The sequence below is a fragment of the Rhinoraja longicauda genome, chromosome 19, assembly GCF_053455715.1.
Source record: "Rhinoraja longicauda isolate Sanriku21f chromosome 19, sRhiLon1.1, whole genome shotgun sequence".
NCBI classification, from domain to species: Eukaryota; Metazoa; Chordata; class Chondrichthyes; order Rajiformes; family Arhynchobatidae; genus Rhinoraja; species Rhinoraja longicauda.
Window position 1 is genome coordinate 18,361,752 of NC_135971.1, and position 15,719 is coordinate 18,377,470.

The following is a 15,719-nucleotide window of genomic DNA, read 5'->3' on the forward strand; positions in this document are numbered from 1 at the left end:
ATAACGAAGGGGTAATATGGATACAAACAGTGGAACTGGCAGAACGACTAGAGTGGGGAGGCAAGTTGAAATGAGAGAAATCAAAATCACCATTAGGTTGTAAGCTGCCCGAGCTAAATATGAAGTACCACTTAAAAGTATTAATTTGGCTCACAGTAAATAGGACAATGTATTGGCATAAAAATATTAATAAAGAATACTTTTGCCAAATAGATTATATAATAAAAGTAACTAAGGTTCATTTTAAATACAAGCAGTACAAATTAGTTTAGGAACGCACAAAAGGTTTTGCGAACATCTGTTATTTTGTTATATAATTATCATATGCATTGTGATACAGTGGAAAACTGTTTCTGTGCTATCCAAGCAATTCATGCTGTACTAGAGTAAAATCAACCCATACAAGGCAAAGTTCAGGTTAAAAAAGTGCAAAGTCCACTATAAAGTGTGTTGCAAGTTTGGGACTACTCTCTTAGTTTATGACAGGACCATTCAGTAGCCTGATAGCAACTGGGAAGAAGCTGTTCCTATATCTGAGTCACTTTGTGTCTTTCTTCCACACATCACTCGCCAGGTTTGGTTGCAACTCTCTTTTCCAGCTTTCCTCCCCCCCCCCCCCACGATGCCATCGGTCTCCAGATGGATCTCGAACCAAAACGCTGTCTGTCCATTCCCTCCACGGATGCTGCCTGGCCCGCTGAGTTCCTCCAGCACTTCGCGTTTAGCTCAAGATACCATCTTAGAGGTATCAGAGGTTATGGGGAGAAGGCAGGAGAATGGAGTGAGGAGGGAGAGATAGGTCAGCCACGATTGAATGGCGGGGTGGACTTGAAGGGCCGAATGGCCTAATTCTACTCCGATCACTTCTGACCTGCATTCTCTTGTGTTTCCCTCTGCAGTTCAATCTCTGTACCCCCAGTTTCCTCCCCTGCGCCCCCTCCCCTCATCCCGTTTTCCACCACTCCTCCAACAACCCCCCCCCCCACTCCACGGTTCCCTCCGCTCCAATGTCCCCCACCCCCATTGCCTCAGTGCCCGAGGCGTCGGTACTCACCCCCGACAGCGCCCCCCTGCCGCGGCCACCGGGGTTCTGGGTGCTGGAACGTCTTTGAGCGGCGGCCCTTCCCCGGGCCCCCTGCTTCGCCCCCACGCCCCCTCCTCCTCCTCCTGCATCGCCCTTAGTCTCGGGCTCGGCCTCCCAATAACGCCTGCGCTTCTGAAAGGAACGTGGTCACGTCAGCCCCCAGTCCACACTCCCACCCAGTGTCTGCTCTCTCCCCTCCTCACCACCACCAGCCCTCCAAATCCCTTGTCTCACTTCTCCATCCATCTCTTGCCACAACCCATCCCCCCCCTCCATCCATCCTCCTCCCCCCCATCCCTTCACTCACCATCCACCCCATTCCACCCACCCTCCCCCTCACCCTGCCCTTCCTCCACTTTCCCTACTCCTTCACTGCATCCCTCCCACTTACCCCTCCCCCCCCCACCTTCCCCACCACACCCCCTCTCTACATAACTCTCTTTCCCTCCCATTTCTCCCATCCCCACCCCTTTCTCAACCCCCACCCCTATCCCCATCTGTTCCTTCTCCTCCACCAACCTCCCAAACTTCTCCTGTCACCCTCTCTCCCTCCTTCTCCCCTTCCCTCCGCACTCCCTCACCCCCTTCCTCCCAGCCATGCTCCTTCTCTCTCCCCACCGGCTCTCTCTCCTCTCCCCTGCTCCCACTCCCTCTCACTCCTCTCTCCAGCTCCCACTCTCTCTCCTCCCCCACGTCCCTCACTCTCTCTCCTCTGTGTGTGCGTGTGTGTCTCTCCTCTCTCCTTCCTCTCCCTATTTCCTTCTCCCCCCTCCCGTCCCTCTCTCCCCTATATGTGACCTCCCCTCTCTCACCCTCAGCCTCACCTTCCCTCCCTCCTCTCCCTCACCTTCCCTCCCTCCTCTCCCTCACCTTCCCTCCCTCCTCTCCCTCACCTTCCCTCCCTCCTCTCACTCCTCACCTCCCTCTCACTCCTCACCTCCCTCTCACTCCTCACCTCCCTCTCTCCTCTGCGTGTCTCTCTCTCTCTCCCTCCCTCTCCACCCCCTCCCTCTCTCCCCCCATTTCTCCCCCTCCTCCTCTCTATGTCCCTCCCCCTCTATCTTTCACCCCCTTCCCTCTCCCTCCGCCTCTCTCTCTCTCCCCCTCTCTGTCCCTCTCCCCTCTCTCTCTCCCCCTCCCACTCTGCCCCCCCCTCCCCTCCCCCTCTCTCCCTCTCTCACCCCTCCTCTCCTCGCCGCCATCTTGTCCTCACGTTCGCCGCGCGGAGACGGGGGAACAATAAAGTTTGTTGAAGCCTCCGCCGCGTCTCCGGGGCAACGGGGCCCAGTGCGCCCGGAGCGGCCGCGCATCCTCACTCCCAGCCGCCCCGGCCCGTCCCCTCGCTACTAGCCCCCACCCACCCGCTACTAGTCCCCTCACTCCCAGCCGCCCCGGCCCCCCGGCCCGTCCCCTCGCTACTAGCCCCCGTTCCCTCACTACCAGCCGCGCCCCAGCCTCTCGGCCCGTCCCTTCACTACTACCCCGCTCCCCGTCCCCTCACTACTATCCCTCTCCCTCTCGGCCCGTCCCCTCAGTACTCGCCCCTCCCCTAGTCCCTTTACTACTGCCCCCCCTCGGCCCGTCCCCTCACCACCAGCTCCCCCCCCCCCCCTCGGCCCGTCCCTTCACTACTAGCCCCTCTCCGGCCCATACCCTCACTACTACCCCCCTCGCCTCGGCCCATTCCCTCATCCCAGCCTCCCCTCGGCCCGACCCCTCTCAACTACCCCTCTCCCTTCGGGCCCATCCCCTCACTACTACCCCTCCCCCTCGGCCCTTCCCTTTACTACTAGCCCCCCTCCCCATCAGCCCGTCCCTTCACTATTCCCCACCAGCCGCCCACTCTAAAGACGTACAGGTTTGCAGGTTGTGTAGGAAAGAAAACTGCAGATGCCGGTTTAAATCGAAGGTGGACACAAAATGCTGGAGTAACTCAGCGGGTCAGGCAGCATCCCTGGAGAGATGGGTCATTCCTTCTCTCCAGAGATGCTGCCTGACCCGCTGAGTTACTCCAGCCTTTGGTGTCTACCAGGTTTTCAGGTTAATAGGCTTTGGTAAAAACTGTAAATTGTCCCTAGTGTGTGCAGGGTGGTGTACGGGGTGATCGCTGGTCGGCACGGACTCGGTGGGCCGAAGGGCCTGTGTTTCTGCGCTGTATCTCTGAACTAAACTAAACCAAACTCGTTCACATTCCTGTCATTACTGTGGTAGGTGTCACACCGACCCTGATGAGCTGGGATTAGATCATAACCGTCGGCAAGTTATTAATTAGCCCAAGGAATCTTTCCAATATTTTTCCAAAAGTGGGCAAGACCAAAACAAATGAGTCAGCGAAGCCACCTCAGAATTACATCTATCACAAGTAGGATTTATATGTCCATAAAAACGCGCTAACTTATAGAAACATAGAAAATAGGTGCAGGAGTAGGCCATTCGGCCCTTCGACCCTGTACGCACCGCCATTCAATATGATCATGGCTGATCATCCAACTCAGTATCCCGTACCTGCCTTCTCTCCATACCCCCTGAACCCTTTAGCCACAAGGGCCACATCTAACTCCCTCTTAAATATAGCCAATGAACTGGCCTCAACTACCTGCTGTGGCAGAGAATTCCACAGATTCACCACTCTCTGTGTGAAAAAGAACTTTCTCATCTCGGTCCTAAAAGACTTCCCCCTTATCCTTAAACTGTGACCCCTTGTTCTGGACTTCCCCAACATCGGGAACAATCTTCCTGCATCTAGCCTGTCCAACCCCTTAAGAATTTTGTAAGTTTCTATAAGATCCCCCCTCAATCTTCTAAATTCCAGCGAGTACAAGCCGAGTCTATCTAGTCTTTCTTCATTTGAAAGTCCTGCCATCTCAGGAATCAATCTGGTGAACCTTCTCTGTACTCCCTCTATGGCAAGAATGTCTTTCCTCAGATTAGGAGACCAAAACTGTACGCAATACTCCAGGTGTGGTCTCACCAATGCCTTGTACAACTGCAGCAGAACCTCCCTGCTCCTATACTTAAATCCCCTCGCTATCAATGACAACATACCATTCGCTTTCTTCACTGCCTGCTGCACCTGCATGCCTACTTTCAATGACTGGTGCACCATGACACCCAGGTCTCGTTGCATCTCCCCTTTTCCTAATCGGCCACCATTCAGATAATAGTCTGCTTTCCTGTTCTTGCCACCAAAGTGGATAACCTCACATTTATCCACATTGCATCTGCCATGCATTTGCCCACTCACCTAACCTATCCAAGTCACCTTGCAGCCTCCTAGCATCCTCCTCACAGCTAACAGTCTTTCTACTATCTACTGACGTCTATTTTTCTCACAGAGGGTGGTGGGTGTATGGAACAAGCTGCCAGAGGAGGTAGTTGAGGCTGGGACTATCCCATCGTTTAAGAAACAGTTGGATAGGTACATTGATAGGACAGGTTTGGAGGGTTATGGACCAAGCGCAGGCAAGTGGGACTAGGGTAGCTGGGACATGTTGGGCCGAAGGGCCTATTTCCACGCTGTGTGACTCGATACACCTCTATAAGATCATCTCTCAGCCTCCTGCACTCCTGGCCTGCCCAACCTCTCCCTGTAGCTCAGGCCCCTCGAGTCCTGGCAATATCCTCATATATCTTCCTGTGTTACTGGGCTCAACACAGAAACAGATAATTAATTTAATCAATTATCTCTGGAAGCTGGTTACATGTGTCTTGCACAATTATCTTTGGAATTTAGCAATGCAATACCATGCTAATAATTCTAATGGGCTAAACAGGTCTCTGAAATATTTCATCATGGTTTAATGAGTGTTGTTAAGTGTTGGGAACGTGGTCAGGATATCAAGGGTCTCGATCCGAAACGTCACCCATTCCGTCTCTCCGGAGATGCTACCTGTCCCGCTGAGTTACTCCAGCATTTTGTGTCGATCTTCGGTTTAAACCAGCATCTGCAGTTCCTTCCTTTTACATGGGGTTAATGTTGGTTTAGTGTAAATGGGTACTTGATGGCCATTTCTATGCGCTGTGGTTAGAAGGTTAGAGGCAGGAAACATGTTCCCAATGTTGGGGGAGTCCAGAACCAGGGGCCACAGTTTAAGAATAAGGGGTAGGCCATTTAGAACTGAGATGAGGAAAAACGTTTTCATAGAAACATAGAAAATAGGTGCAGGAGTAGGCCATTCAGCCCTTCGAGCCTGCACCGCCATTCAATATGATCATGGCTGATAATCCAGCTCAGTAGCCTGTACCTGCCTTCTCTTCATACCCCCTGATCCCTTTAGCAAAAAGGGCCACATCTAACTCCCTCTTAAATATAGCCAATGAACTGGCCTCAACTACCTTCTGTGGCAGAGAATTCCACAGACTCACCACTTTCTGTGTGAAGAAATGTTTTCTCATCTCGGTCCTAAAAGACTTCCCCCTTATCCTTAAGCTGTGACCCCTGGTTCTGGACTCCCCCAACATCGGGAACAATCGTCCCGCATCTAGCGGGAAGATTTCAGTCAGAGAGTTGGGAATCTGTGGAATTCTCTGCCTCAGAAGGCAGTGGAGGCCAATTCTCTGAATGCATTCAAGGGAGAGCTGGATAGAGCTCTTAAGGAGAGCGGAGTCAGGGGGAATGGGGAGAAGGCAGGAACGGGGTACTGATTGAGAATGATCAGCCAGGATCACATTGAATGGCGGTGCTGGCTCGAAGGGCCGAATGGCCTTCTCCTGCACCTATTGTCTATTGTCTATTGTCTAAATGGCAATCGTAAAACGATAAAATAAGGTCGAAAGGGGAACAGGACATTTGCACGTTTGTCTGAAGAAGGGTGTCGACCCGAAACGTCGCCCGTTCCTTCTCTCCAGAGAAGCTGCCTGACCCGCTGCGTTACTCCAGCTTTTTGTGTCCATCTTCGGTTTAAACCGGCAGTTCCTTCCTGCACATTTGCTCATCTGTAACAGGTTGAGTTGGGCTGTGTTCACTCTACTGTTTCTCGCCGAGGTGCACAAGACCATTTGTAAGAAGGAAACGTTCTAAAGTGCCTTCTGCAAAAGCAAACCATTAAGAGGAAAATTCTGTACAAAAATTCTGTACAAAAAGAGTCGGTGAGTCTTTGCTCATTGAGCATTCTCCTAGGTTGTTCCCAGTGATCAGTGTATTTGGCGCTCTTAGATAAAAGAAGATAGACACAAAAACCTGGAGTAACTCAGCGGGACAGGCAGCATCTCTGGAGAGAAGGAATGGGTGACGTTTCGGGTCGAGATCCTTCTTCAGTAGACAATAGACAATACGTGCACGAGGATGCCATTCGGCCCTTTGAGCCAGCACCGCCATTCAATGTGATCATGGCTGATCATTCTCAGTCAGTACCCCGTTCCTGCCTTCTCCCCATAACCCCTGACTCTGCTATCCTTAAGAGCTCTATCTAGCGCTCTCTTGAATGCATCCAGAGAATTGGCCTCCACTGTCTTCTGAGGTAGAGAATTCCACAGATTTACAACTCTCTGACTGAAAAAGTTTTTCGTCATCTCAGTTCTAAATGGCTTACCCCTTATTCTTAAACTGTGGCCCCTTGTTCTGGACTCCCCCAACACTGGGAACATGTTTCCTGCCTCTAACGTGACCAACCCCTTAATAATCTTATACGTTTCAGATATAGCCTTCTTAAGCTCTTAGATAAAGTCTTGATTAGTTTGCTTTAGTTTAGAGATACAGCGCGGAAACGGGCCCTTTCGGCCCACCGGGTCCGCGCTGACCAGCGATCCCCGCACACTAACACCATCCTACACACACTCGGGACAATTTTTGCATTTGCCCAGCCAATTAACCAACATACCTGCACGTCTTTGGAGTGTGGGAGGAAATCGCAGATCTCTGAGAAAGCCCACGCAGGTCACGGGGAGAACGTACAAACTCCGTACAGGCAGCACCCGTAGTCGGGATCGAACCCGGGTCTCCGGTGCTGCATTCGCTGTGAGGCAGCAACTCTGCCGCCGCGCCACCGACTCTACCGACTTGCCGGATTGTCCTGCCCGATCTTGGTGTTGTGTTTTAAAGTTTTCTTTAACCCCACAGCCTCGGAGAAATAGGGCGTACCTTTAGAATGGAGATGAGGAGGAATTTCTTTAGCCAGAGGGAGGTGAATCTGTGGAATTCATTGCCGCAGATGCCAGTGGAGGCCAAGTTGTTGGGTGTTTTTGGAGCGGAGATTGACAGGTGCTTGATTAGTAAGGGTGTCAAAGGTTATGGGGAGATGGCAAGATTATAGGGTTGTGAGGGAAAGATAGATCAGCCACGATCGAATGGCAGAGCAGACTCAATGGACCGGATAGCTTAATTCTGCTCCTATGTCTCAAGGACTTTGTTTAGTTGAGATATACCGTAGCACAGAAACAGGCCCATTGTCTCACCAAGTCTGTAGTGACCAGCGATCCCCACACACTAACACGATCCTGCACCCACTAGGGACAATTTACATTTATACCAAGCCAATTAAACTACAAACCTGTCCGTCTTTGGAGTGTGGGAGGAAACCGAAGATCTCGGAGAAAAACCCACGCAGGTCACGGGGAGAACGTACAAACTCCGTTCAGACAGCACCCGTGGTCGGGATCGAACACCGGGTCTCTGGCGCTGTGAGGCAGCAGCTCTACTGCTGCCGCCCAAATTCTTGATTAGTGCGGGCGTCAAAGGTTGTGGGGAGAAGGCGGGAGAATGTGGTTGAGAGGGAAAGATAGATCAGCCATGATTGAATGGTGGAGCAGACTCAATGGGCCGAATGGCCTCATTCTGCTCCTTTGTCTTACGGACTTATAAGATCTTGGATGGAGGAGATTCACTGTGATGGATATTTCTTTTGTTTGGTGTTGGTTATGATTGTATGTGTTATTGCATTTTTATTGATTATTCTTATTGGTCTTATTGTTCAACTGCGGGTAATTTTTCATTTCACTGCACATTTATGTGTATGTGACAAATAAATTGACTATTGACTATTGACTATTGGCTACGTGATGTATTTCCCCAGTTCGAGGAGAGGATGTTAACCTGACCCCTGACATGTGTGACCAGCTGAGTTTCCTGGCTCCCGTGCTGACGGACACGGCTGACACGTAAAGGCCCAGGAACATCCATGATGTTCCCGTGATGAAATAGTCAACATCAGGTGAATGGAGTGGGATAAGTGCACTGAAACTGAAGTGATTATCTGCATCTTGCAACGCCTCTGTTGCACTCCATTCCAGTGCAATTGTTCCAGCAGGAGATGTGAGCAATAGCATGGTAGGATGTCAAAATAGCCTCATTAACCTATTCAGGTATAGAATTATAAAAGGACTGGGCAAGCTAGATGCAGGAAAAATGGTCCCAATGTTGGGAGAGTCCAGAACCAGGGGCCACACACAGTCTAAGAATAAAGGGGAGGCCATTTAAAACTGAGGTGAGAACTTTTTTTTTTCACCCAGAGAGTTGTGAATTTGTGGAATTCTCTTCCACAGAAGGGAGTGGAGGCCAATTCACTGGATGGATTTAAAAGAGCGTTAAATGGAGCTCTAGGGGCTGGTGGAATCAAGGGATATGGGGAGAAGGCAGGCACGGGTTACTAATTGTGGATGGTCAGCCATGATCGCATTGAATGGCGGTGCTGGCTCCAAGGGCCAAACCACCCCATCCCCGGGCACTTTCCCCTGCAACCGCACGAGATGCAACACCTGTCCCTTTACCTCCCCCCTCAAATACATCCAAGGACCCAAACAGTCTTTCCAGGTGAGACAAAGGTTCACCTGCACCTCCTCCAAGCTCATCTATTGCATCCGCTGCTCTAGATGTCAACTTATTTACATCAGCGAAACCAAGCGCAGGCTCGGCGATCGCTTCGCTCAACACCTGCGCTCGGTCCGCATTGACCAAGCTGATCTCCCAGTGGCCGAGCACTTCAACTCCCCCTCCCATTCCCAGTCTGACCTTTCTGTCAAGGGGCCTCCTCCAGTGCCATAGTGAGGCCCACCGGAAATTGGAGGAACAGCACCTCATATTTTGCCTGGGCAGCTTGCAGCCCAGCGGTATGAACATCGACTTCTCCAACTGTCCCTCTCTTCCCCTTCCCAGTTCTCCCTCTATCTTCCTGTCTCCACCTATATCCTTCCTTTGTCCCGCCCCCCCTGACATCAGTCTGAAGAAGGGTCTCGACCTGAAACGTCACCCATTCTACATTGTTGCAAAAAGCCCTTACAGATCGCTGTGAGAAGTACTTAGGGATGGAAAATGTTGCGAAAAAAACACTTATTGAACCTACATTTTTAAAGTAGTATTTATTTATTGCAAGTCACTTAACATACACAGATCAGCATGGGGCCCCTATGCTCGTGGGCCTCCGGGCAAGTGCCCATCAGGCCCATGCGTTAAGACGGCCCTGCACTGCCATCCAACACACCGCCAACAATTAATAAAGAATTCATAACTGACACGCACTACGGACAACTTACGGTTTCACCGAGCCAATTAACCTGCAAACCCCCGCACGTCTTTGGGGCACGTGAGGAAACCGGAGCGCCCAGGGGAAACCCACGCAGGTCACGGGGAGAACGTACGCACAGACAGCACCCGTAGTCAGGACCCAACCCTAGTTGCTCCAGTCTTTCAACATATGACAGTCCCGCCATTCTGGGAATTAACCTAGTAAACCTACGCTGCACTCCCTCAATAGCAAGAATATCCTTCCTCAAATTTGGAGACCAAAACTGCACACACTACTCCAGGTGCGGTCTCACTAGGGCCCTGTACAACTGCAGAAGGACCTCTCTGCTCTTATACTCAACTCCTCTTGTTATGAAGGCCAACATTCCATTGGCTTTCTTCACTGCCTGCTGTACCTGCATGCTTCCTTTCAGTGACACTTCCTTTCAGAGGCCACTCGGCCCTTCGAGCCAGCACCGCCATTCAATATGATCATGGCTGATTATCCAAAATCAGTACCCAGTTCCTGCTATCTCTCCATATCCCTTGATTCCGTAGCCCTAAGAGCTACATCTAACTCCCTTGAAAACATCCAGTGAATTGATCTCCACTGCCTTCTGTGGCAGTGAATTCCTCAGATTCAGAACTCTCTGGATGAAGAAGTTTTTCCCAATCTCAACCCTAAATGTCCCACCCCTTATTCTTGAACTGTAACCCCTGGTTCTGGACTCCCCCAACATCAGGAACATTTTTCCTGCATGTAGCCTATCCAATCCCTGAAGAATTTTATATGTTTGTATAAGAGCCCCTCTCATCCTTCTAAATTCTGGTGAATACAAGCCCAGTCGATCCATTCTTTCATCATATGTCAATCCCTCCAACCCGGGAATTAACTTGGAGAACCTGCGCTACATCCCTCAATGGGCAAGAATGTCCTTCCTCAAATTAGGAGACCAAATTTAGGGCGGTCACGGTGGCGCAGCGGTAGAATTGCTGCCTTACAGCGAATTCCGCGCCGGAGACCTGGGTTCCATCCCGACTACGGGCGCTGTCTGCGTGGAGTTTGTACATTCTCCCCATGACCTGCGTGGGTTTTCCCCGAGATCTTCGGTTTCCTCCCACACTCCAAATACGTACGGGGTTGTAAGTAAATTGGCTTGGTAAACATAGAAATTGTCCCTAGTGGGCGTAGGATAGTGTTAATGTGTGGGGATCGTTGGTCGGCACGGACCCAGTGTTTCCGCACTTTATCTCTAAACTAAACTAAGCTAAATAAAGCTGCAGACAATACTCCAGGTGTGGTCTCAGCAGGGCCCTGTCCAACTGCAGTAGGACCTCCTTCCTCCGATACTCAAATCAATAGACAATAGGTGCAGGAGGAGGCCATTCGGCCCTTCGAGCCAGCACCACCATTCAATGTGATCATGGCTGATCATTCTCAATCAGTACCCCGTTCCTGCCCGCTCCCCATACCCCTGACTCCGCTATCCTTAAGAGCTCTATCTAGCTCTCTCTTGAATGCATTCAGAGAATTGGCCTCCACTGCCTTCTGAGGCAAAGAATTCCACAGATTTACAACTCTCTGACTGAAAACGTTTTTCCTCATCTCCGTTCTAAATGGCCTACCCCTTATTCTTAAACTGTGGCCCCTGGTTCTGGACTCTCCCAACATTGGGAACATGTTTCCTGCCTCTAACATGTCCAACCCCTTAATAATCTTATATGTTTCAATAAGATCCCCTCTCATCCTTCTAAATTCCAGTGTATACAAGCCTAGCCGCTCCAGTCTTTCAACATACGACAGTCCCGCCATTCCAGGAATTAACCTAGTAAACCTACGCTGCACGCCCTCAATAGCTAGAATATCCTTCCTCAAATTTGGAGACCAAAACTGCACACAGTACTCCAGGTGCGGTCTCACCAGGGCCCTGTACAACTGCAGAAGGACCTCTTTGCTCCTGACTTCTTCATTCAATTCCTCTTGTAATGAAGCCCAGAACACAATGGCGCCATGCCCCAATTGTTCGTGACACCCACATGTTCCCCTTCAGTGCCTTGTGTGCAGACACACCCAGATCTCTTTCAACATCAACAATTACCCAATTTCTTTCCATGTGCAAAGATATTCCTCTTTCTCCTTCCGTGTGGATGATGTGGGACTTTTCCAAACTGCATTCCACCTGCAAGCTCACACCCAATGCGTCAGGCAGTCTAGATCCCTTGAAACATTTCCCCATCTCCATCTGTGCTCTCAATCCCACAGGTTATATGGCCACAAGGTCGTCGGTGCTAGGAGTAGAATTAGGCCATTTGGCCCATCAAGTCTTCTCCGCCATTCAATCATGGCTGATCTATCTCTCCCTCCTAACCCCATTCTCCTGCCTTCTCCCCGTAACCTCTGACACCCGCACTAATCAGGCTGAAGAAGGGTCTCGACCTGAAACGTCATCCATTCCTTCTCTCCTGAGATGCTGCCTGACCCGCTGAGTTACTCCAGCATTTTGTGTCTACCTTCGATTTGAACCAGCATCTACAGTTATTTTCCTGCACATCTATAACATCACGCCTCATCCTCCTGCACTCCAGGGAATAACGTCGTAGCCTACTCAACCTCTCCCTATAGCTCAGGCCCTCGAGTCCTGGCAACATCCTCGTAAGTCTTCCCTGCACGCTTTCCAGCTTGACAACATCTTTCTGTCCTATTGAGGGTCCTTGGGATATAAGAGGTGTGTATGTTGGTGAGGTCCCGACCTGAAACGTCACCTCTCCATGTTCTCCAGAGATACTGCCTGACCCGCTGAGTTACTCCAGCACTCTGTGAAACGTCACCTATCCATGTTCTCCACAGATGCTGCCTGACCCGCTGAGTTACTCCAGCACTCTGTGAAACGTCACCTATCCATGTTGTACAGGGCCCTAGTGAGACCGCACCTGGAGTACTGTGGCTAATTCTCCGAATGCATTCAGGAGAGAGCTAGATAGAGCTCTTAAGGATAGCGGAGTCAGGGGGTGTGGGGAGAAGGCAGGAACGGGGTACTGATTGAGAATGATCAGCCATGATCACATTGAATGGTGGTGCTGGCTCGAAGGGCTGAATGGCCTCCTCCTGCACCTATTGTCTATTGTCTATTGACCCGCTGAGTTACTCCAGCACCCTGTGAAACGTCACCTATCCATGTTCTCCACAGATGCTGCCTGACCCGCTGAGTTACTCCAGCACTCTGTGCACTGCTTACACAACCATTGCCCACGTGTCACGGGGGCAGCAGACATTCTTTGTTGGGAGTTTCCTAATGGATCAGCGTTTGTACATCAGGCATCTCGCGGCATGGCACAATAGCTGAGGTTAGTCATTAAAAACCATCGGTTGCTATTCCTCACATTCGTTGCATGTCTGACTAACCCACAACCTGTGTCACCTCTCCATATATAGAGGCCTCGGACAGGTGAAGCTTCAGTGCAGTCTGTCAACGGTCAGGTAAGGTACCCACAGGTAGCAGCAATGTGTCTGCAGTCTCTGGAGTCAGGTGTACTGTGTGCCTATTCATTACTCTCTCTCTGTCCCTGTTTCGTTCACTCTATCTCCATCTAGAGACTATGCCACGGTCTATTTTCTTGTCTATTTTCTTTTTTCTTTTTTTCTCTCTCTCTCTCTATCTCTCTCTCTCTCTCTCTCTCTCTCTCTCTCTCTCTCTCTCTCTCTCTCTCTCTCTCTCTCTCTCTCTCTCTCTCTCTCTCTCTCTCTATCAATTTCTGTGTCACTCTCTACTTTCTCTCCCTCTCTCCTTTCTCTCTCTCTGTTTCGTTCTCTCTATCTCTATCAATTTCTGTGTCACTCTCTACTTTCTCTCTCTCTCTTTCGTTCTCTCTATCTCTATCGATTTCTGCGTCACGCTCTAATTTCTTCCTCTCCCACTCTCCTCTCTCGCTCTCTCTCTCTGTTTCGTTCTCTCTATCTCTATCTATTTCTGTCTCACCCTCTTCCTCCCCCTCTCTTCCCCTCTCTCTTTCTCTTTCACCCTCCCCCCCTTTCACTCCCTCTGTCCCTCTCCCCCTGGACAATGGAGGACCCGGCGTGGGGGGGGGGGGGGGGGGGGGGGGGTGAGGAGGGGGGGGGGCGAGGGTGAACAAAGGGGGACCTAGTAACTTTGTAAGTGCCCTTAATGTGGTGACTACTTGCATACCCTGCGAGCGAAGAATTTCACTGTGACTTGTCACCTGTTCCAATAAAGTACTCAGTTCAATTCAAAACGTCTCTGGATCTGAACGTCTATGTTTCTCTTTGTCCGTCTCTCCCTGCCTCTCATCTCTCTCCCTCCCACTCCCTCTCTCTTTCACGGTGATTCCCACTCATCTGTCCATTTCCGTCTCTCACAGCCTCAGGATTAAAGGGCGCTCTTTTAGAAAGGAGTTGAGGGAGGAACCTCTTTAGCCAGAGGGCGGTGAATCTGTGGGATTCTTTGCCGCGGAGGGCTCTGGAGGCCACAAGTCAGTGGATAGTTGTTCAGGCAGAGATAGATAGATTCTTGATTAGAACGGGTGACAGGGGTTATGGGGAGAAGGCAGGAGAATGGGGTTAGGAGTCAAGTCAAGTCAAGTCAATTTTATTTGTATAGCACATTTAAAAACAACCCACGTTGACCAAAGTGCTGTACATTTGATTAGGTTCCAATAGAAAAAAAATGAAAACATACAGTAGCACGCAAACAGGAGAGGGGATCTTATCGAAACGTATAAGATTATTAAGGGGTTGGACACGTTAGAGGCAGGAAACATGTTCCCAATGTTGGGGGAGTCCAGAACAAGGGGCCACAGTTTAAGAATAAGGGGTAGGCCATTTAGAACGGAGTTGAGGAAAAACTTTTTCAGGTTGTGAATCTGTGGAATTTTCTGCCTCAGAAGGCAGTGGAGGCCAATTCCCTGAATGCATTCAAGAGAGAGCTGGATAGAGCTCTTAAGGATAGCGGAGTCAGGGGGTATGGGGAGAAGGCAGGAACGGGGTACTGATTGAGAATGATCAGCCATGATCGCATTGAATGGCGGTGCTGGCTCGAAGGGCCGAATGGCCTCATCCTGCACCTATTGTCTATTGTCTAAGGTACCACAGAACTTTATTTATCCCGGGAGGGAAATTGATCTGCCAACAGTCATAAAAACACAAGATACATGAAGTTAAAGTGATGAGCGGAAAGTATTGGGGTTGTGCAAGGATTGGAAGGGGGGTGGGTCAGTCTCAGACTAGCCCACGACAGAAGGGGGAGGGGTTGTACGGTTTGATAGCCACAGGGAAGAAGGATCTCCTGTGGCGTTCTGTGCTGTATCTTGGTGGGACCAGTCTGTTGCTGAAAGTGCCCCTCAGGTTGGCCGGTGTGTCATGGAGGGGGGGTGAGCTGTATTGTCCAGGATGCTCTGCAGTTTGAGGACCATCCTCCCCTCCAAGACGCCCCCCCCCTCCCACACCTCCCCCCCCCCCCCCTCGTGAACCCAACTCCAACTCCACCCCCAGCACAGAGCCGGCCTCCCCAATGAGTTTGTTGGTGTGGGGTCGGGGGGAGGGATACGATTGCTGAGACATAGAAACATAGAAAATAGGTGCAGGAGTAGGCCATTCGGCCCTTCGAGCCTGTACGCACCGCCATTCAATATGATCATGGCTGATCATCCAACTCAGTATCCCGTACCTGCCTTCTCTCCATATCCCCTGATCCCTTTAGCCACAAGGGCCACATCTAACTCCCTCTTAAATATAGCCAATGAACTGGCCTCAACTACCTTCTGTGGCAGAGAATTCCACAGATTCACCAATCTCTGTGTGAAAAAAACCGTTCTCATCTCGGTCCTAAAAGACTTCCCCCTTATCCTTAAACTGTGACCCCTTGTTCTGGACTTCCCCAACATCGGGAACAATCTTCCTGCATCCAACCCCTTAAGAATTTGGTAAGTTTCTATAAGATCCCCCCTCAATCTTCTAAATTCCAGCGAGTACAAGCCGAGTCTATCCAGTCTTTCTTCATATGAAAGTCCTGCCATCCCAGGGATCAGTTTGGTGAACCTTCTCTGTACTCCCTCTATGGCAAGAATGTCTTTCCTCAGATTGGGAGACCAAATCTGGTTGTCCTGGGAGCGCGCTTCCACCAGGGCCCGGTCGAGGCAGAGACTCCCACAGTGTCTAGCCGAGGCACTGCAGGCTGGCCAGCA

General features: G+C 50.6%; 1 long non-coding RNA gene across 1 annotated transcript in view; it reads left to right on the forward strand.

Annotated features, from left to right (window-relative positions):
- The window catches only part of LOC144603184 (uncharacterized), a 497,022-nt gene that overhangs the window by 420,318 nt on the left and 60,985 nt on the right, over window positions 1-15,719 (forward strand). The window lies entirely within an intron of this gene.